Source organism: Hemitrygon akajei, chromosome 18 (genome assembly GCF_048418815.1).
Source record: "Hemitrygon akajei chromosome 18, sHemAka1.3, whole genome shotgun sequence".
NCBI classification, from domain to species: Eukaryota; Metazoa; Chordata; class Chondrichthyes; order Myliobatiformes; family Dasyatidae; genus Hemitrygon; species Hemitrygon akajei.
In genome coordinates this window covers 66,401,967-66,422,400 of record NC_133141.1, presented here as the reverse complement: position 1 = coordinate 66,422,400, position 20,434 = coordinate 66,401,967, and the positions used below count along the sequence as shown (strand labels likewise).

The 20,434-nt window shown below is 41.1% G+C and overlaps 1 long non-coding RNA gene across 1 annotated transcript in view; it reads right to left on the bottom strand.

Moving 5' to 3' along the window:
- Positions 1-20,434, bottom strand: part of LOC140741500 (uncharacterized) — a 55,477-nt gene that overhangs the window by 15,238 nt on the left and 19,805 nt on the right. The window contains exon 2 of the long non-coding RNA XR_012102072.1: positions 18,951-18,999. This is a non-coding gene — a long non-coding RNA (uncharacterized lncRNA). The remainder of the gene's footprint in view (positions 1-18,950; positions 19,000-20,434) is intronic.

The following is a 20,434-nucleotide window of genomic DNA, read 5'->3' as shown; positions in this document are numbered from 1 at the left end:
CATACCCTTTGATGCCCTGGCTAATCAAGAACCTATCTATCTCTGCCTTAAATGCACCCAATGACTTGGCCTCCACAGCCTCTCGTGTGGCAACAAATTCCACAGATTTACCACCCTCTGACTAAAGTAATTTCTCCACATCTCTGTTCTAAATGGATGTCCTTCAATCCTGAAGTCATGCCCTCTTGTCCTAGACTCCCCTACCATAGAAAATAACTTTGCCATATCTAATCTGTTCAGGCCTTTTAACATTCAGAATGTTTCTATGAGATTCCCCTGAACTCCAGGGAATACAGCCCAAGAGCTGCCAGACGTTCTTCATAAGGTAACCCTTTCATTCTTGGAATCATTCTCGTGAATCTTCTCTGAACCCTCTCCAATGTCAGTATATACTTTCTAAAATAAGGAGCCCAAAACTGCACATGATATTCCAAGTGTGGTCTCATGAATGCCCCATAGAGTCTCAACATCACATCCCTGCTCTTATATTCTATACCTCTAGAAATGAATGCCAACATTGCATTTGCCTTCACCACCAACTCAACCTGGAGATTAACCTTCGGGGAATCCTGCACAAGGACTCCCAAGTCCCTTTGCATCTCTGCATTTTGAATTCTCTCCCCATCTAAATAATAGTCTGCCCATTTATTTCTTCCACCAAAGTGCATGACCATACACTTTCCAACATTGTATTTCATTTGCTGCTACTTTGCCCTTTCCCCTAAACTATCCAAGTCTCTCTGCAGGCTCTCTGTTTCCTAAACACTATCTGCTTCTCCACCTATCTTTGTATCTTCAGCAAATTTAGCCACAAATTCATTAATCCCATAGTCTGAACCATTGTCAGACATCATAATAGGATCCCTTTATTCCCACTCTCTGTTTTCTGCTGATCAGCCAATGCTCCACCCATGCTAGTAAATTCCCTGTAATTCAATGGGCTCTCATCTTGCTGAACAGCCTCATGCGGCACCTTGTCAAAGGGCTTCTGAAAATCCAAGTACACCATATCTACTGCATCTCCTTTGTCTACCCTGCTTGTAATTTCCTCAAAGAATTGCAGTAGGTTAGTCAGGCAGGATTTTCCTTCCAGGAAACCATGCTGGCTTTGGCCTGTCTTGTTATGTGCCTCCAGGTACTCCGTAATCTCATCCCTAACAATCTATTCCAACAACTTCCCAACCACTGATGTCAGACTAACAGGTCTATAGTTTCCTTTCTGCTGCCTCCCACCCTTCTTAAATAGCAGAGTGACATTTGCAATTTTTCAGTCATCTGGTACAATGCCAGAATCTATCAATTCTTGAATGATCATTGTTAATGCCTCCGCAGTCTCTCCAGTTATTTCCTTCAGAACCCAAGGGTGCATTCCATCAGGTTCAGGAGATTTTTCCACCCTCAGAGCATTAAGTTTCCTGAGCACCTTCTCAGCCATAATTTTCACTGCACATAATTCCCTTCCCTGACACTCTTGAATGTCCGATATACTGCAAATGTCTTTCACTGTGAAGATTGATGCAAAATATGTATTCAATTCCTCTGCCATCTCTGTGCCTCTCATTACAATATCTCCAGCGTAATTTTCTATTGGTCCTATATCTACCCTTGACTCTCTTTTACCCTTTATATACTTAAAAATGCTTTTAGTATGCTCTTTGATATTAGTCGCCAGCTTCCTTTCATAATTCATCTTTTCCCTCCTAATGACCTTCTTAGTTTCGCTCTGCAAGTTTTTAAAAGCTTCCCAATCCTCTATCTTCCCACTAGCTTTGGCTTCCTTATATGCCATCTCTTTTGCTTTTACTTTGGTTCTGGCATGTGTCGTGAAATGTGTTAACTTAGCAGCAGCAGTTCAATGCATTACATAATATAGAAGAAGAGGAAAAAAATAATAAATTACAGTATACATATGTTGAATAGATTAAAAATTATGCAAAAACAGAAATAATATATATTAAAAAAATAAGGTAGTGTTCACAGGTTCAATGTCCATTTAGGAATCGGATGGCAGAGGGGAAGAAGCTGTTCCTGAATTGCTGAGTGTGTGCCTTCAGGCTTCTGTACCTCCTTTCTGATGGTAACAGTGAGAAAAGGGCATGCCCTGGGTGCTGGGCGTCCTTAATAATGTATGCTGCCTTTCTTAGACATGAGAGAAATTTGGATAGGTACATGGATTGTAGGGGTATGGAGGGCTATGGTCGATGGGAGCAGGCAGTTTAAAAGGGTTTAGCATGGGCTAGATGGGTCAAATGGCCTGTTTCTGTGCCGTACTTCTCTATGGCTCTGTGACTTGAGGCAAACTAGTGAATGTTTATTTGGAGGATCTCCGGAGCAACCTGGCTGCACACAAGTTTGCAGAAGAGAGCCAGGATCTTTTCATTACTCCCTTTGGGGAGGAGGTTCAAGAACCTGAAGATCCACATTCAACATTTTAGGAACAGTTTCTTCCCCTTCACCATCAGATTTCTGCATGGTCTATGAACACCTCCTCACTATTTCGGTCACTTTTTGCACTATTTATTTTAAATTATTTCTTATTGTAATTTATAATAATTTTTTAATGTATTGCATTGTGCTGTTGCCACAAAATCATAAGACACAAGAGCAGAATTAGGCTGTTCAGCCCATCAAGCCAGTTCCACCATGCCATCTTGGCTGATTTACTATCCCTCTCAAACCCATTCTTCAGCAGCACATTTCATGGCATTTGTCAGTGATCGTAAATCTGATTCTGATTCTCTAACCATTCTATGAAAGCTCTTTCGCATAAGACTTTGGTTACTGGAATTCCATAAATGAACTCTCTGTAGAGGCCCAATCCCTAACAGTTTGGAGTTTTCCTCACACCTCTACACTAACGCTTCACTTTTATAAGTCGTCTCTCACTTGGAGCTCTCTCCACTCCACTAGCACTGCTTATCTTCCAACAGTTTTAAAATACACACAGTGACCACTTTATTTGGTACCTCCTGTATGTCTGTGGCCTTCTGCTGCTGTAGCCCATCCACTTCATGGTTCGACGTGTTATGCATTCAGAGACGCTCTTCTCCACACCATTGTTGTAAGGTGTGGTTATTTGAGTTACTGTCACCTTCCTGTCAGCTTGAAATAGACTGGCCATTATTCTCTGACCTCTCATTATCAAGGAGCTTTCGTCCATATGACTGCTGCTCACTGGATTATTATTTTTCATTTTTTGCATCATTCTCTGTAGTTTCTGGAGACTGCTATATGTGAAAATTCCTGGAGATCAACAGTTTCTGAGATACTCAAACCACCCCATCTGGTACCAGCAATCATTCTATGGTCAAAGTCACTTAGATCACGTTTCTTCCACATTCTGATGTTCAGTCTAAACCTCTTACTATGTCTGCATGCTTTTATGCATTGAGTTGCTGCTGCATGATTGGCTGATTATATATTTGCATTAACAAGCAGGTGCACTTAATAAAGTGGGTACTAATTGTATGTATCTAGAAAATATTCTGCAGTTGCTGGTTATTAATTACACCTTTGTACAAAAGTGGGTTGTACACAAAAGGCCCAGGAAGTTCGGAGTTATATCCTGCACCATCTGCAGCAGTTCAAGGCTCAGCCAATATCCTTATTCCAGTCACAGAGATTATGCTAAAAATATAAAATATATTTTAATTCTACTTGAGAGAACATCATAATTAAAAGTTACAAACTGTGATTAAATAGTTGGATTGTTAACGTGAAAGTAGTAGCTGTGGTTTTGTTTACTGAGTGTTTACAAGTGTTCTATCCTCTCCTTCATGCACAGCACATGAAGAAAATGCACAAAAGCATCTTTACTGTCTCTGCGAGGTTTGGCACGCTTGTCATGATTGCTCAGCATGCACTAGTCACTCCTTAATACTACTCTGTGACAGATAACTGCTTCAAAACATATGCACGTTTCTTCCCTCAGTCTACAGAAGTTTAGAAGAATGGCGGGGAGGAAGTCCACCCCTCCTACAAATGACCAGGTGCTGTGTCTCACCATGGCTGATGTGAGAAGAACCCTTTGCAGGGTCAACCCACAGAAGGCTGCTGGACCAGACAACATCCCTGGTAGAGTGCTCAGAGGATATGCAGACCAGCTAGCAAATGTTCTCACTGACATCTTCAACATCTCCCTGAGCAGCGCCACTGTTCCAACGTGCTTCAAGGCCGCCACCATCATCCCCGTGCCAAAGAAGTCTTCAGTGTCCTGCTTCAATGACTACCATCCTGTTGCTCTCACATCCATCATCATGAAGTGTTTCGAGAGGCTCATCATGAGGCATATCAAGACCCTGCTGCCCCACTCACTGGACCCCCTGCAGTTTGTGTACCTTCCCAACCGCTCAGCAGACGACACCATTGCCATCACCCTCCACCTGGCCCTAACCCACCTGGACAAAAAAGACACATGCTGTTCATAGACTTCAGTTCAGCATTCAATACAATCATCCCTCAGAAACTGATTGGAAAGCTGAGCCTATTGGGCCTGAACACCTCCCTCTGCAACTGGATCCTAGACTTCCTGACTGGGAGACCTCAGTCAGTCCAGATCGGGAGCAGCATCTCCAATGCCATCACACTGAGCACAGGGGCTCCCCAGGGCTGTGTGCTCAGTCCACTGCTGTTCACTCTGCTGACCCGCGACTGTGCTGCACCACACAGCTCGAACCATACCATCGTTCGCCAATGACACGACCGTGGTGGGTCTCATCAGCAAGAACGACGAGTCAGCTTACAGAGAGGAGGTGCAGCGGCTAACGGACTGGTGCAGAGCCAACAACCTGTCTCTGAATGTGAACAAAACAAAAGAGATGGTTGTTGACTTCAGGAGGGCATGGAGCGACCACTCTCTGCTGAACATCGACGGCTCCTCGGTAGAGATCGTTAAGAGCACCAAATTTCTTGGTGTTCACCTGGTGGAGAATCTCACCTGGTCCCTCAACACCAGCTCCATAACAAAGAAAGCCCAGTAGCGTCTCTAGTTTCTGCGAAGGCTGAGGAAAGTCCATCTCCCACCCCCCATCCTCACCACATTCTACAGGGGTTGTATTGAGAGCATCCTGAGCAGCTGCATCATTGCCTGGTTCGGAAATTGCACCATCTCGGATCGCAAGACCCTGCAGCAGATAGTGAGGTCAGCTGAGAAGATCATCAGGGTCTCTCTTCCCGCCATTACAGACATTTACACTACACGCTGCTTCCGCAAAGCAAACAGCATTATGAAGGACCCCACGCACCCCTCATACAAACTCTTCTCCCTCCTATCATCCGGCAAAAGGTACCGAAGCATTCGGGCTCTCACGACCAGACTATGTAACAGTTTCTTACCCAAAGCTATCAGACTCCTCAATACCCAGAGCCTGGACTGACACCTTACTGCCCTATTGTCCTGTTTATTATTTATTGTAATGCCTGCACTGTTTTGTGCACTTTATGCAGTCCTGGGTAGGTCTGTAGTCTAGTGTAGTTTTTTTTCTGTGTTGTTTTTTACATAGTTCAGTCTAGTTTTTGTACTGTGTCATGTAACACCATGGTCCTGAAAAAACGTTCTCATTTTTACTGTGCACTGTACCAGCAGTTATGGTTGAAATGACAATAAAAGTGACGACTTGAAGGGGAATCTCATTGAAACCTATCAAATATTGAAAGGCCTAGGCACAGTGGATGTGGAGAGGATGTTTCCTATGGTGAGGGGTCTAGGACCAAAGGGCACACGCTCAGAGTACAAGGATGTCCTTTTCCAACAGTGATGAGGAGGTATTTCTTTAGCCAGAGGGTGGTGAATCTGTGCAGTTCATAACTACAGACAGTTGTGGAGGCCAGGTCATTGGCATATTTAAAGCAGAGATTGATGTTCTTGATTAGTAAGGGGGGCAAAGGTTACAGAGAGAGAAGGCAGGAGAATAGGATTGAAAGGGATAATAAATCCACCATGATAGTATGGCAAAGCAGGCTCAATTGGCTGAATGGCCTAATTCTGCTCCGATGTCATTGGCTAACACTCAATGGCCCGGGACCCAGTTCATCAGGAAGACACGCCAGAGTCTTTACTTTCTTTAGGAGGTTAAGCTTATCATCAACTATCTCCCAAATTTCTACATTTGTATTGCTGACTGGCCGCATCATAGTCTGGTAGGGCAATATGAATGCACAGGAAGATAAACTGCAGAAAGTAGTCGACTCTGCCCTATACATCATGGGCACATCCTTCCCGACCATCGGTCATATCTACAGGAGGCGCTGCTTTAAGAAGGCAAGATCCATTATCAAAAATCTCCACCATCCGTGCCATGCCTTCATCTCACGCTACCATAGGGCAGGAAGGAGGTACTGAAGCCTCAAGACCCAAACCACCAGATTCAAAATAGATTTAGCGATATAAAGCATGATAACAGGTCCTTCTGTCCCAATGAGTTTCTGCCCAATTACACCCACGTGACCAATCAACCTACACCTAAGTCATATGTCTTTGGAATATAATCACAAACAAGAGAAAATCTGCAGGTGCTAGAAATCCAAACAACACAAACAAAATGCTGGGAGAATTCAGCAGGCCAGGCAGCATCTACGGAAAAGAGTACAGTTGATGTTTTGAGCCGAAACCCTTCGGCAGGACTGAAGAAAAAAAGCAGGGGGAAGGGGAGAGAGAAACATAAAGTGATAGGTGTAACCGTGAGGGGGAGGGATGAAGTAAAGAGCTGGGAAGTTGATTGATGAAAGAGATACAGGGCTGAAGAAGGGGGAACTTGATAAGAGAGGACAGTAGGCCATGGAAGAAGAAAAAGGGGGAGAAGCACCAGAGAGAGGCAATGGGTGGGCCAGGAGATAAGGTGAGAGAGTGAAAGGTGATGGGGAATGGTGAAGGAGAGTGGGGGTTGCGGCATTTCCAGAAGTTTGAGAAATTGATGTTCATGCCATCAGGTTGGAGGCTACCCATACAGAATATGAGTTGTTGTCCTTCCAACCTGACTGTGGCCTCATTGCAACAGTAGAGGAGGCCATGGATAAATATATCAGAATATCTATGAGAAATGGAATTAAAATGGGTGGCCACTGGGAGATCCCGATTTTTCTGGCTGATTGAGCGTAGGTGCTCGGCAAAGCAGTCTCCCAATCTATGTCATGCCTCACTGATATACAGGAGGCCACAACAGGAGCATTAGACACAGTATATGACCCCACAGGTGAAGTGTCGCCTCACCTTGAAGAACTGTTCGAGGTTCTGAATGGTAGTGAGGGAGGAGCTGTAGGGGCAGGTGTAGCACTTGTTCTGCTTGGAAGGAGAAGTGGCAAGAGGGAGATCAGTGGGGAGGGATAAGTGGAATGTCTGAGGAAACCAGAACACCTGGAGAAAACCCACATGGTCACGGAGAGAGCTGTTCACAGACAGTGGCGGAAATGAACCTGGGTTACAGGCACTGTAATAGTGTTACACTATTCTGCTACCCCTTAAGGCTACTTTCCTTCAACCATTCGGTTCTTGAATCAACCAGCAAAACCCCAATTACTACAGTTTAGCAACACTATGACCATTTTGATCACCCTGCACAAAATGGACCGTATTTTTTTTGTTCCATTTGTCTTTTCCTGTAAAAATTGTGCATATGTTTTTCTTGTGAATGCCATTTGTGTCATGTTATGTGACTGTGGATGCTGCTCTAAGTGTTTTTACTCCCCAGAAGTTTTCATATTTTGTTGTTTTACAACATTGAATCACAATTTGGCTTTTTTTACACTGATCAACAGAAAAAGACTCTTTCATATCAAAGTGAAAACATATTTCTGCAAAGTGATCTAAATTAATTACAAATATACAACACAAAATAATTGATTGCATAAGTATTCACCCCCTTTAAAATGACACACCAAATCATCTCTGGTGCAGCCAATTGGTTTTAGAAGTCGCATAGTTAGTAAAATGAAGATTTGTTTTTGGAGGTCTGTGTGCAGTCAAAGTGTTTCAATTGATTGTAGTAAAAATACACCTGTAGCTGGAAGGTCCAACTGCTGGTGAGTCAGTGTCCTGGCAAAAACTACACCATGGAGACTGTGGTGAGCTACATATACCTTGTCTGGACACGCCCCCCTGCTGACTGCTCCTGTGGCTCCTCCCACAGATCCCTGTATAAAGGCAATTGGAGGCACTGCTCCTCCCTCAGTCTCCAAGATGTTGTGTGGTGGTCAATTTCTGCTTGTGCTTTCTTCCAGCCAATAAAAGCCTATATCTCGCCTCACGTCTCTGAGAGTTATTGATGGTGCATCAGAGACAAAAGAACACTCCAAGCAACTCTGCGATAAGGTTATTGAAAGGCACAAAGTCAGGAGATGAATACAAGAACATTTCCAAGTCACTGGATATCCCTTGGAGTACAGTTTAGTCAATGAACAAGAAATGGAAAGAATATGGCACAGCTGTAAGTCTGCCTAGATCTGGTTGTCCTCAAAAACGGAGTGACCGTGCAAGGAGATGACTAGTGAGGGAGGCTGCCAAGAGACCCATGAGAACTCTGGGGGAGCTGCAAGTTTCATCGGCTGAGATGGGAGACACTGTGTGTACGACGACTGTTGTCCAGGTGCTTCACCAGTCGCAGCTTTATGGGAGAGTAGCAAAGAGAAAGTCACTCCACTGTTGGAAAAACTCGCATGAAATTTCAGCTGGAGTTTGCAGAAGGCCCGTGGGAGACTCTGAAGTCATCTGGAAGAAGGTTTTGTGGTCTGATGAAATCAAACTTGAGCTTTTTGGCCATCAGACTAAACACAATGTTTGGCATAAGCCAAACATTACATATAATCAAAAACACACCATCCCTACTGTGAAGCATGGTAGTGGCTGCATCATTCTGTGGGGATGTTTCACTGCAGCAGGCCCTGGAAGGTTTGTGAGGGTATATAACCATATAACAATTACAGCACAGAAACAGGCCATCTCGGCCCTTCTAGTCCGTTCTGAACGCTTACTCTCACTAGTCCCACCGACCTGCACTCAGCCCATAACCCTCCATTCCTTTCCTGTCCATATACCTATCCAATTTTACTTTAAATGACAATATTGAACCTGCCTCTACCACTTCTACTGGAAGCTCGTTCCACACAGCTACCACTCTCTGAGTAAAGAAATTCCCCCTTGTGTTACCCCTAAACTTTTGCCCCCTAACTCTCACCTCATGTCCTCTTGTTTGAATCTCCCCTACTCTCAATGGAAAAAGAATGGGTAGAAGGTAAAATACAGGGAAATCTGGGAGGAAAACCTGATGCAGTCTGCAACAGAACTGCGGCTTAGAGAAGATTTGTTTTCCAGCAAGACAATGAGCCCAAGCATCAAGCCAAAGCTACACAGGAATGGCTTAAAAGCAATAAAGTTAATGTCCTTGAGTGACCAAGTCAGAGCCAATCAATTTGAGAATTCATGGCTGGACTTGAAGAAGGCTGTTCCCTTACAATCTGACAGAGTTTGAGCAGTTTTGTAAAGAAGAATGGGTAAAATTGCAGTGTCCAGATGTGCTAAGCTGATAAAGACCTATCCACACAGACTCAAGATTGTAATTGCTGCCAAAGGTGCAACTACCAAATACTGACTTGAAGGGAGTGAATACTTAATGCAATCAATTATTTTGTGTTTTATATTTGTAATTAATTTAGATCACTTTGTAGAGATCTGTTTTCACTTAGACGGAATCTTATTCTGTTGATCATGTCGAAAAAGATAAATTAAATGCACTGTGATTCAATGTTGTAAAACAATAAAAATACACTTTTTATAGGCATTGTATGTCAGTGATGATCAATTTTCTTCACTGTCTTGTATAACTTATGTTCTGTGTATTGTTGTCTGAACCTATGTGTCATAATGCTGCTGCAAGCAAGGATTTCTTTGCAGCCATACCTCATGGTACTTGTGTATTCAACAATAAACTTGGCTTTACTTGACTTAAAAATAATTTGATAACTGGAAACTCTTCAGAAAGAATGTTCTGCCCTACTTAAGATCCAATGGACCTCAGAAATCTTAATTTATTTTGATTTTGAGCTAACAGTCCTTTCCGGCCCAACGAGCCCGTGCTGCACAATGAGCCCATGTGACTAATAAACCTATGGACCCGTACGTCTTTGGACTGTGAGAGGAGGGAATTATCAGATCTCTTATCAAGGAAACCTCTAAACTTTAGGGATTGTGTCCTGACAATGTATTTAACCATACTTCCAATTAATGTTTGCTTTCGTGTATCTCCATTCAGGATTATTGAGAGATGATTTTGGGAAGAGTAGCAAGATCCTTTGTGAATATTCATGCATTACCCTTTAAGTAGAATCATAGAATGAATCAGCTAATATTGCACAGGAGAACAACTGACACTGTCCCAGCTTTTGCTCAGCAGTCTAATCAGTTCCATCTGCCTGCAAAATGCCAGTCCAATTCCCTGTTGAAGGCTCGAATTGATCATAAGACATACGAAGGAGCAGAATTAGGCCTTTCAGCCTGTTGAGTCTGCTCTGGCTGATTTATTATCCTTCTCAACCCTAGTCTCTTCCCTTCTCCCCATACCTTTTGACGTCCTTACTAATCAGAAACCGATTAAACCTCTACTTTAAATACACTCAATTACTTGGTCTCCACAGCCATCTGTGGCCACAATTTGCCCCAAAGCAACTGGGGAGAAAAACATTTATGCAAGGATGTAGAAAAAATGACTACCTGTGTTCCTCCCATTTTAATCTACCAGTATGTCATATTAACCTGTTGAAGATGGATGATGTAAATGTCAAATACTTAATCGCAAGAGCAGTAGGAATGAAATTAAAATTTACTGAGCAATGCAAGCTGTGAGAATCAATGCAGGATGTTCTGAAACGACAGACTGATTAGAAAGGGAGGCAGATCAAAAGGAGATGCAGTTTAACTCAGAGAATGCATGTTGGGAAAATGAACAGTGAAAAGAAATGTACTCCAGACGGTAAAATCCTTTTAGAGAAAACCTCAATGGAGAGATATTGAGGTCCAGATAAAAAGCTTATCGAAAGGCAACAGTATTCTGAATTCAATAGACAGTGCGTCAAATAGGAAAACATAATATGGAATTTGTAGAAAGTATTGATTAGGCCATGTTTCAAATTTAATGAATACCCCAGTCTGGATTTTAGAGCTTAAAACAAATCACTGCTACAACACTACAGATGATGCAAACCATTTTGTTGATGTTTCTAACATTTTGACTATCCAGGGTGAATTAGATGAGAAACAGGCTCTCTATTCGCCATTCAGATCAATATTGACAACCTGTTCAAAAAGATTCCTTGCACCTCTGATAATTTTAGGATTACCATTACTAGGCCATGCAGCCTTCTACCATGAGGGAGGAGATACAGGAGCCTGAAGACATGTATTTAATGTTTTAGGAACAACATCTTCCCCTCCATCATCAGATTTCTAAATGGTCCATGAACACTACCTCACTTTTTGCTTTCCTTTTTTGTAATATAATATCACTGATATATATTGTGAAATTTTGTGGCACAGTAGTACAGTTGTGTGGTGGTTATTACAATGCTTTACAGCACAGGTGATCTGGGTTCAATTTCCACTGCTACCTGTAAGAAGTTTGTACATTCTCCCAGTGACCGCATAGGTTTCCTCCCACAGTTCAAAGATGTACCAGTTGATAGTTTAATTGATCATTGTAAATTGTACTGTGATTGGGCTAGGATTAAGTCAGGGGATTGCTGTGTGGCATGGCTCAAAGGGCTGGAAGGGTCTATTCCACACTGTATCTCAATAAATAATCTAAACATTGTTATTTTGTGGCAGCAGTACATTGCAATACATAAAATATGCAATAAATTACAACAATAAATATTTCAGTGATGTTTTATATGTGTGTGTGTATATATAGAATATATATGTATACATGTGTATATGTGTATATATTCGTACATATACACAAATACATACACTGTCTAATATACAAACATTTGTACATATATATACATAAACATGTAGACATATTATACATAAATAATTTATGTTTAATATTTGTAATATATAGTATATATATTAGTACCAATCATCTTATTAATATATATATTTCTTATTGTAATTTATAGTATATTTTATGTATTGCATGATACTGCTGCATGCAACTTCCATAACATCTGTCAGTGATAATAATCCTGATTCTGATTCTGGATTAGTTAATGAAAACATCTAGAGAAAATACACACAATTCTGGTTTAACAGCCCTCTGATTTTTTCCCCTCAGGTTGTGGCATTCAGCAGGGTACAGGATATTAATTCCTGGACAGTCCCTGAAGAGTGCTAACTGGTATTCAGTAGGCACAAAGCCATTTTGTGATCTTATCAATGAGAGTTCTGTGCTCCTGACTGCCACACAAAAACAGAGTGCTTTAGAAGGCTTCTCCTTTTCTGCATTGGTACAACTCATCTCATTAATCAAGACAATACTGGGTTGCTTGTGGGTGCAATTCGAACCTTTTTTTAATAACGAATAGCCTACACATTCTAATTCACTCCTTTGTCATCTCTCTGGGTGGTCAGGAACAATTCAGGGCTCTTGCAAAAAAGGAAACAGAGAATGGTCCGAAGTGGCCTTCGTGGGTTTTGGATAATAGCTGATTTAGGTCAACAACAGATGTTCCTGCTCTTTAATAATGATTGTGGAAGGACAGATTTGTCAACAGTGGATCCTTCAGTGGTCCTGTTTTGAGGGCTTGATTTCAGTCTTGTGTTTATTGGAACTCAATGGTCATGCTCAAGAATGTTTAGCTGTTTACACTCTTCATGGCAAACATCTTGTGTTAGGTGGATTTGTTTGTGTGATCCTGGCTGAGGTCATTTATTGCCCAATTGTCATCTTCCTTAAAAAGGCAGTTGTGACAGCAAATGTCCTGTTGTGTTATTCTATAGGACAATTAAGAGTTAATCATATCTTCAAGAGAATTTTGTTTTCCAAAATATACTTTACTCAGTACATGTGGATTCATATGTAGCAGCATGGAAACAGCCACTCTGGTCCAACCAGTGTATGCTGACCGCGATTCGAATTGAAGCTGGTCCCATTTCCCTAATTTTACCCATATCGCTCTAGATCTTTTCTATCTATGTTCAAAGTTCAAAAGTTCAAAATAAATTTATTATTAAAGTTATGTATATGTCACCATTCACTACCCTGAGATTCATTTTCTTACAGGCATTCACAGTACAACAAAGAAATGGAATAGAATCAATGGAACGTTACACGCAAACAACCAATGTGCAAAAGAAGACAAACTATGCAAATACAAAAAGACATATAACAATAATATAATAACTAATAGAGAGAACATGAGTTGTTAAGTCCTTGAAAGTGAGAGCATAGGTTGTGAAACAGTTCAGTGTCGGGGTGAGTGAAGGGCAGGTTTAGGGGCCTGATGGTTGAGTGGTAATAACTGTTTCTGAAGCTGGTAGTGGGATCCTGATGGCAGCAGTGAGAAGAAAGCATAGCCTAGATGGTGGGGTCCTTGATGATGGATGCTGCTTTCTTGTGGCTGTGCTCCCTGTAGATGTAATCAATGATGGAGAGAGATTTGCCTGTGATTGACTAGGCTGTATCCATTACTTTCTGTAGTCTTTTCCATTCCTGGGCATTGGTTTTTCCATACCAGAAAGTTTTTGGTTTTGCAACCATTCAGGATACTCCCCACTGTGCAACTATAGAAGTTTGTTGAAGTTTTAGATTACTGCTCAAACTTTAAAGAATGCAGTGCGCTGCCTACCTGTCCAAGTATCTCCCAGGCCTCAATGCCTTAATTTGGTTTGAAGTTCACAGTTTTGTGGGTGAAAATGAGAGAAAATGTGGGTTAATGATTGATGTCTGAGGAGAACAGCTAGACTGGTTCAAGCTGACTGGAAGGCAATTGTAACTCAAAAATCACCCATTACAATAGTGGTGAGCAGAATGCACAACATGACTGAGTGTATGAGATCGTCTCATTCTCCTCCTCTCTGATGACAAAAAACTCCCAACTTGCTTAACTTCTATAACTCCGTCCCTAAAGTCCCAGCAACATCCTTGTAAAATCGCCTCTGCAAACTTTCCATCTTAATGGCAATTTTCCTATAGCAGCATGACCAGAACTGAACATAATATTCCAAATGCAGCCTTACCAATGTCCTGTACTATGGTAATAACATATTACCATACAATAGATGATAATATCAGCAAATGTCACTCAAATTCATTACATTAAGCAATTTCAAAGTTCAAAGTAAAAATTATGATCAAAGCGTTTACAGGAAAATAAAGAAATACAATAGAATTTATGAAAAACTATACATAAACCAAGACTGACAAATAATCAATTAGCAAAAGAAGACAAATTGTGAAAAAAAAATACTGAGACCATGAGTTGTAGAGTCCTTGGTAGTGAGTTTGTAGGTCATAGAATCAATTCAGATTTGTGGTAACCAAATTTCCTGTACCTCCTGCTCAATGCTAGTAGTGAGAAGAGAGCATGGCCTGTATATAAAGCAGGGTATTAGTTAAATGCTGAGAAATTGGATAGCACTGATCTTCGGAGGAACTTGGGTGTATCTGTGCCCAAGTCAATACAGATACAGAAGGAGATTAAGAAACGAAGTGGTACAGCATTTATTAGAGATGATTAAAATACAGCAGTAAGTAGACCAAATGTAATTATCTATATATCCTTTTAACTTCTAAGACTCAATTGATCATATTCCAGATAGTTATGTGACACCCTGAGCAGATAACAAGCGTAGGGAACTTTGGTTTTCAAGAGATATTGAGGCCCTGGTTAAGAAAAAAAGGAGGTGCATAGCAGGTATAGGCAGATAGGAACAAATGAGGTGCTTATGGGGTACAAGAAATGCAAGAGAATGCTTAACAAAGAAATCAGGAGGCCTAAAAGAAGGCATGAAATTGCTCTAGCAGACAAGGTGAAAGAGAATCCTAAGGGATTCTAAAGATATGTTAAGAGCAAAAGGATTGCAAGGCACAAAATTGGTCCTCCAGGAGACCAGGATGGTAATCCATGTGTGGATCCAAAAGAAATGGGGAAGACCATAAATGAAATTTTTTGCACCTGTATTTACTCAGGAGATGAAGACAGAGTCTGTGGAAGTGAGGCAAAGTGGCATTGACTTCATGGACCCTGTGCAGTTTGCAGAGGAGGGGGTGTTTGCTGCAATGAGGCAAATTAGGATGGATAAATCCCCAGGGCCTGACATAGTGTTTCCTCGGACCCTGAGGGAGGCAAGTGCAGACATTTCTGGGGCCCTAGCAGAGATATGTAAATCATCCTTAGCACCAGGAGAGGTACCAGAGGATTGGAGGATAGCAATGTTGTTCTGTTGTTTAAGAAAGGCTCTAAGCATAAACCAGGAAATCACAGACCAGTTAGTCTGACATCAGTAGTGGGAAAGTTATTGGAAGGTATCCTGGGGGACCGGATATATAAGTATTTGGATAGACACGGACTGATTAAGGATAGTCAGCATGGTTTCATACGTGGTAGGTCATGCCTAAACAATCTTAGAGCGTTTTTCAAAGAAGTTACCAGGAAAGTTCATGAAAGCAAGGCAGCGGATGATGTCTACACGGACTTTAAGCAAGACGTTTGACAAGGTGTCTCATAGAAGGTTGGTCAAGAAGGTTCAGTCACTCAGCATTCAGGATGAGGTACTAAATTGGATTAGACATTGACTTTGTGGGAGAAACCAGACAGTGGTGGTAGATGGTTGCCTCTCTGACTGAAGGCCTGTGACTAGTGGAGTGCCACAGAGACTGGTGCTGGGTCCTTTATTATTTGTCATCTGTATCAGCGATCTGGATGTTAATGTGGTTAACTGGATCAGCAAACTGGCCGATGACACAAAATTTGAGGGCGTAGTGGACAATGAGGAAGGCTATCAAGACTTACAGAGGATTTGGATCAGCTGGAAAAATGTTCTGAAAATGGCAGATGGAATTTAGAACAGACAAATGCGAGGTGTTGTACTTCTGTAGGAACAGCCAGGGTAGGTCTTATAAGGTGAACTGTAGGGCACTGAGGAGTGTGGTAGAGCAAAGGGATCTGGAAATACAGGTCCATAATTCATTGAAAGTGGCATCACAGGTAGATAAAGTCATAAAGAAAGCTTTTGGCACAATGGCCTTCATATATTAAAGTACTGAGTACAGGAGATGGGATGTTATGTTGAAGACATTGGTGACATTGGTGAAGCCTAATTTGGAGTACATATTGTGTGAAGTTTTGGTCACCCACCTACAGAAAAGATGGAAATAAGCTTGAAAGAGTGCAGAGAAAATTTACAAGGATGTTGCCAGGTTCGGAGGACCTGAGTTATAAGGGAAGATTGAATAGGTTAGGACCTCATTCCTTGGAATTTAGAAGATTGAGAGGAGATTTGATAGAGGTATACAAAATTATGAGGGGTATAGATAGGGTAAATGCAAGCAGGCTTTTTCCACTGAGGTTGGGTGGGACTATAATCAGAGGACATGGGTTAAGGGTGAAAGGTGAAAATTTTAAGGGGAACATGAGGGGAAACTTTTCACCCAGAGGTTTGTCAGAGTGTGGCACGAGTTGCCAGTGCAAGCGGTTATGCGAGCTCGATTTCAACGTTTAAGAGAAGTTTGGATGAGTACACGGATGGGAGGGGTATGGAGGGCTGTGGTCCCAGTGCAGGTCGATATGAGTAAGCAATTTAAGTGGTTCAGCACAGACTAGATGGACCAAAGGGTCTTTTTCTGTACTGTATTTTTCTATCACTCTTGATGATATGTGGCAACTGAGTACTCTGGGGTAGAGATTACAGGGATGTACTACCCTCTGTGTGATGTCCAAAGTTCAAAATTCAATGTTCAGTTGAATTAATTGTCAAGGTACATGCATGGCATCATATAGATTCCGATTTATCTATTTATTACATGTATATTGAAACATATGGTAAAATGTGTCATTTGCTTTAACAAACAAAGCAACTCAAGAATGTGCTAGGGGCAACATGCAAATATTGCCATACATTCCTGTGCCAGCAATGGTCAGACTGCACCTGGAGTACTGTGATCAATTTTGGGCCCCTTATCTAAGAAAGGATATGCTAGCATTGGAGAGGTCCAGAGGAGATTCACGAGAATGATTCTGGGAGTGAAAGGGTTAATGTATGAGGAGTGTTTGATGGCTCTGGATCTGTACTCACTGGTGTTTAGAAGAATGAGGGGAGATCTCACTGAAACTTATTGAATATTGAAGGTCCTAGACAGAGTGAACGTTTGTCAGTACGTTTCCTATACTGGGGGAGTCTAGGACCATAGAGCACAGCCTCAGAATAGAGGGACATTCATTTGGAAGAGAAATGAGGAAGAATTCCTTTACATAGTGGTGAATCTGTAGAATTGATTGCGACAAACGACTGTGGAGGTCAAGTCATTGGGTATATTTAAAGCTGAGATTGACAGGTTCTTGATTAGTAAGGGCATCAAAGGTTCTGGGGTAAAGGCTTAATTCTACTCCTATGTTTTATGGTCTTATGGTTCCTAAATTTGTTAATGTAATGCAAAGATTTACAGTATTTGAAGATATTTGCTCAACCATCAATCTTAATTTTCTGGTAAGAGTGACAAATAGGGCCTTCAGCTGGAATAATATTGACAGCATTATCAGAATCAGAGTTAGGTTTATTATTACTGACAAATATCGTGAAATTTATTGTGCGGCAGCAGTACAGTGCAATACATAAAATATTACTATAAGTTGCAATAAGTAATGCAATGTATATTTAAAAAATTAATAAGTAGAGCAAAAATAGAGTAAAAAGTAATGTAGTGTTCATGGGTTAATTGTCCGTTCATAAATTTGATGGTAGAAGGGAAGAATCTGTTCCTAAAATATTGAGTGGGTGTCTTCAGGCTCCTGTACCTCCTTCCTGATGGTAGCAATGAGATGGTAAATGAGACTTCCAATATAACTCAGAGTCCTGCCATGTGCAGAAGTTCGCTGATGACACGGCCATAGAGGGGTGTGTCAGGAATGGACAGGAGGAGGAGTATAGGAAACTGATACAGGACTTTGTGAAATGGTGCAACTCAAACTACCTGCGTCTCAATATCACCAAGACCAAGGAGATGGTGGTGGACTTTAGGAGATCTAGGCCTCATATGGAGCCAGTGATCATTAATGGAGAATGTGTGGAGCAGGTTAAGACCTACAAGTATCTGGGAGTACAGTTAGACGAGAAGCTAGACTGGACTGCCAACACAGATGCCTTGTGCAGGAAGGCACAGAGTCGAATGTACTTCCTAAGAAGGTTGGCGTCATTCAATGTCTGTAGTGAGATGCTGAAGATGTTCTATAGGTCAGTTGTGGAGAGCGCACTCTTCTTTGTGGTGGCGTGTTGGGGAGGAAGCATTAAGAAGAGGGACGCCTCACGTCTTAATAAGCTGGTAAGGAAGGCGGGCTCTGTCGTGGGCAAAGTACTGGAGAGTTTAACATCGGTAGCTGAGCGAAGGGCGCTGAGTAGGCTACGGTCAATTATGGATAACTCTGAACATCCTCTACATAGCACCATCCAGAGACAGAGAAGCAGTTTCAGCAACAGGTTACTATCGATGCAATGCTCCTCAGACAGGATGAAGAGGTCAATACTCCCCAATGCCATTAGGCTTTACAATTCTACCGCCAGGACTTAAGAACTTTTTAAAGCTATTATTAATGCTTTTTGAGATGGTGATTTAGATGCATATCATATTTTTTTTTACTGAGTTAAGTATTGTATGTAATTAGTTTTGCTACAACAAGTGTATGGGACATTGGAAAAAAGTTGAATTTCCCCATGGGGATGAATAAAGTATCTATCTATCTATCTATCTAACTTCACAGGCTCATTAATGATGGAGAAAATGGCAAAGGATAAAACCCAATGCACCTACTGCATGTTGAGCTGCTGTACATCAGAGAGAGCTGCCCTGTTCTCAGCATCTGTAACACAGTAAACAGGAATTCAGTCAGCACTAAGTAGTTCACAAGTTTAATCTTTTGACTTTTGATAACAAAAGTAAGCAAATAAATCCTGGAGGCTGTGTTTTCTGTGCAGCAGAGTCGCAACGGAGATTGTTCGATGCGGTATCTTCATTGATGAAAGGCAGAAAAGTATAATATTTGGCATAATCCATTTACAATTCATTCATAAAAACCATAAGACATGGGAGCTATTTGGCCCATTAAGTCTGCTTCACCATTCCATCATGGCTGATTGATTATCCCTCTCAACCCCATTCTGCTGCCTTCTTTCCGTAACTTTTGACATCCTTAGTATTCAAGAACTTATCAACCTCCGCTTTAAAATATTCTCAATAGCTTGGCCTCCACAGCAGTCTGTTGCGATGAATTCCATAGATTCATCACCCTCTTGCTAAAGAAATTCCTCCTTATCTCTGTTCTAAAGTGACGTCCCTTTATTCTGAGGCTGAGCCCTCTGATCCTTGACTCCACCACCGTAAGAAATATCCTCTCCACATCTACTTTGTCTATGCCTTACAGTATCCACTCTGTTTCAAAGGGATCACCCGCCTCCCATTCTTCTAAACTCCAGCAAGTACAGGCCCAGAGCTATCAAACACACTTCTTATGTTAACCCTTTCAGTCCCTGGATCATTCATTTTCATTTAAAATATTTTTTATTAATTATTATTGATTAACAAAAAAAGATACATTGAGTCAATATGTCATTATATACAATAAAGAATTAAATTAGCAAATAACTGATTAACAAAGCTAAGCAATATATCAATAATAATAAGAGAAAATAAAGTGTTAAGAATATTTTTTGAAAGAAAAAGAAGGGGAAAAAAAACCCCTACTAACTAAAAAAACCCCCTACTAACTGAAAAAAAAACAAACAAAAAAAAAACCATTGGGCACACAACCCCGGAGCTATACATCATACAAGCTTCCATAGAAAAAAAAATACCAATCCGCCAACTCAAATCCATTAAAAAAAAATCGGAAGGAAACCATATTAATTAACTCAAATCAAATGATAGTAGCAGGTGAATGAACCCAACCTTTTCTCAAAATCAAATCAAGGATCAAAAGTTCGACTTCTGATTTTCTCCAAACTAAGACAACATCACCTGAGAAAGCCATTGTATCAAAGTAGGAGTAGAAACATCTTTCCATTTCAACAGAATAGCCCTTCTGGCCAATAATGTAACAAATGCAATTACATGTTGGTCTGGTGGAGAAATACCATGAATATATTGAGGGAATAAAAATAAAACTGTCAATTTATTAGGTTGTAAATTAATTCTTAAAACTTTAGAAATTGTAGAGAAAATAGACTTACAAAAATGTTTTAATACAGAACACAACCAAAGCATATGTATCAATGTGGCTGTCTCGGTTTTACATCTGT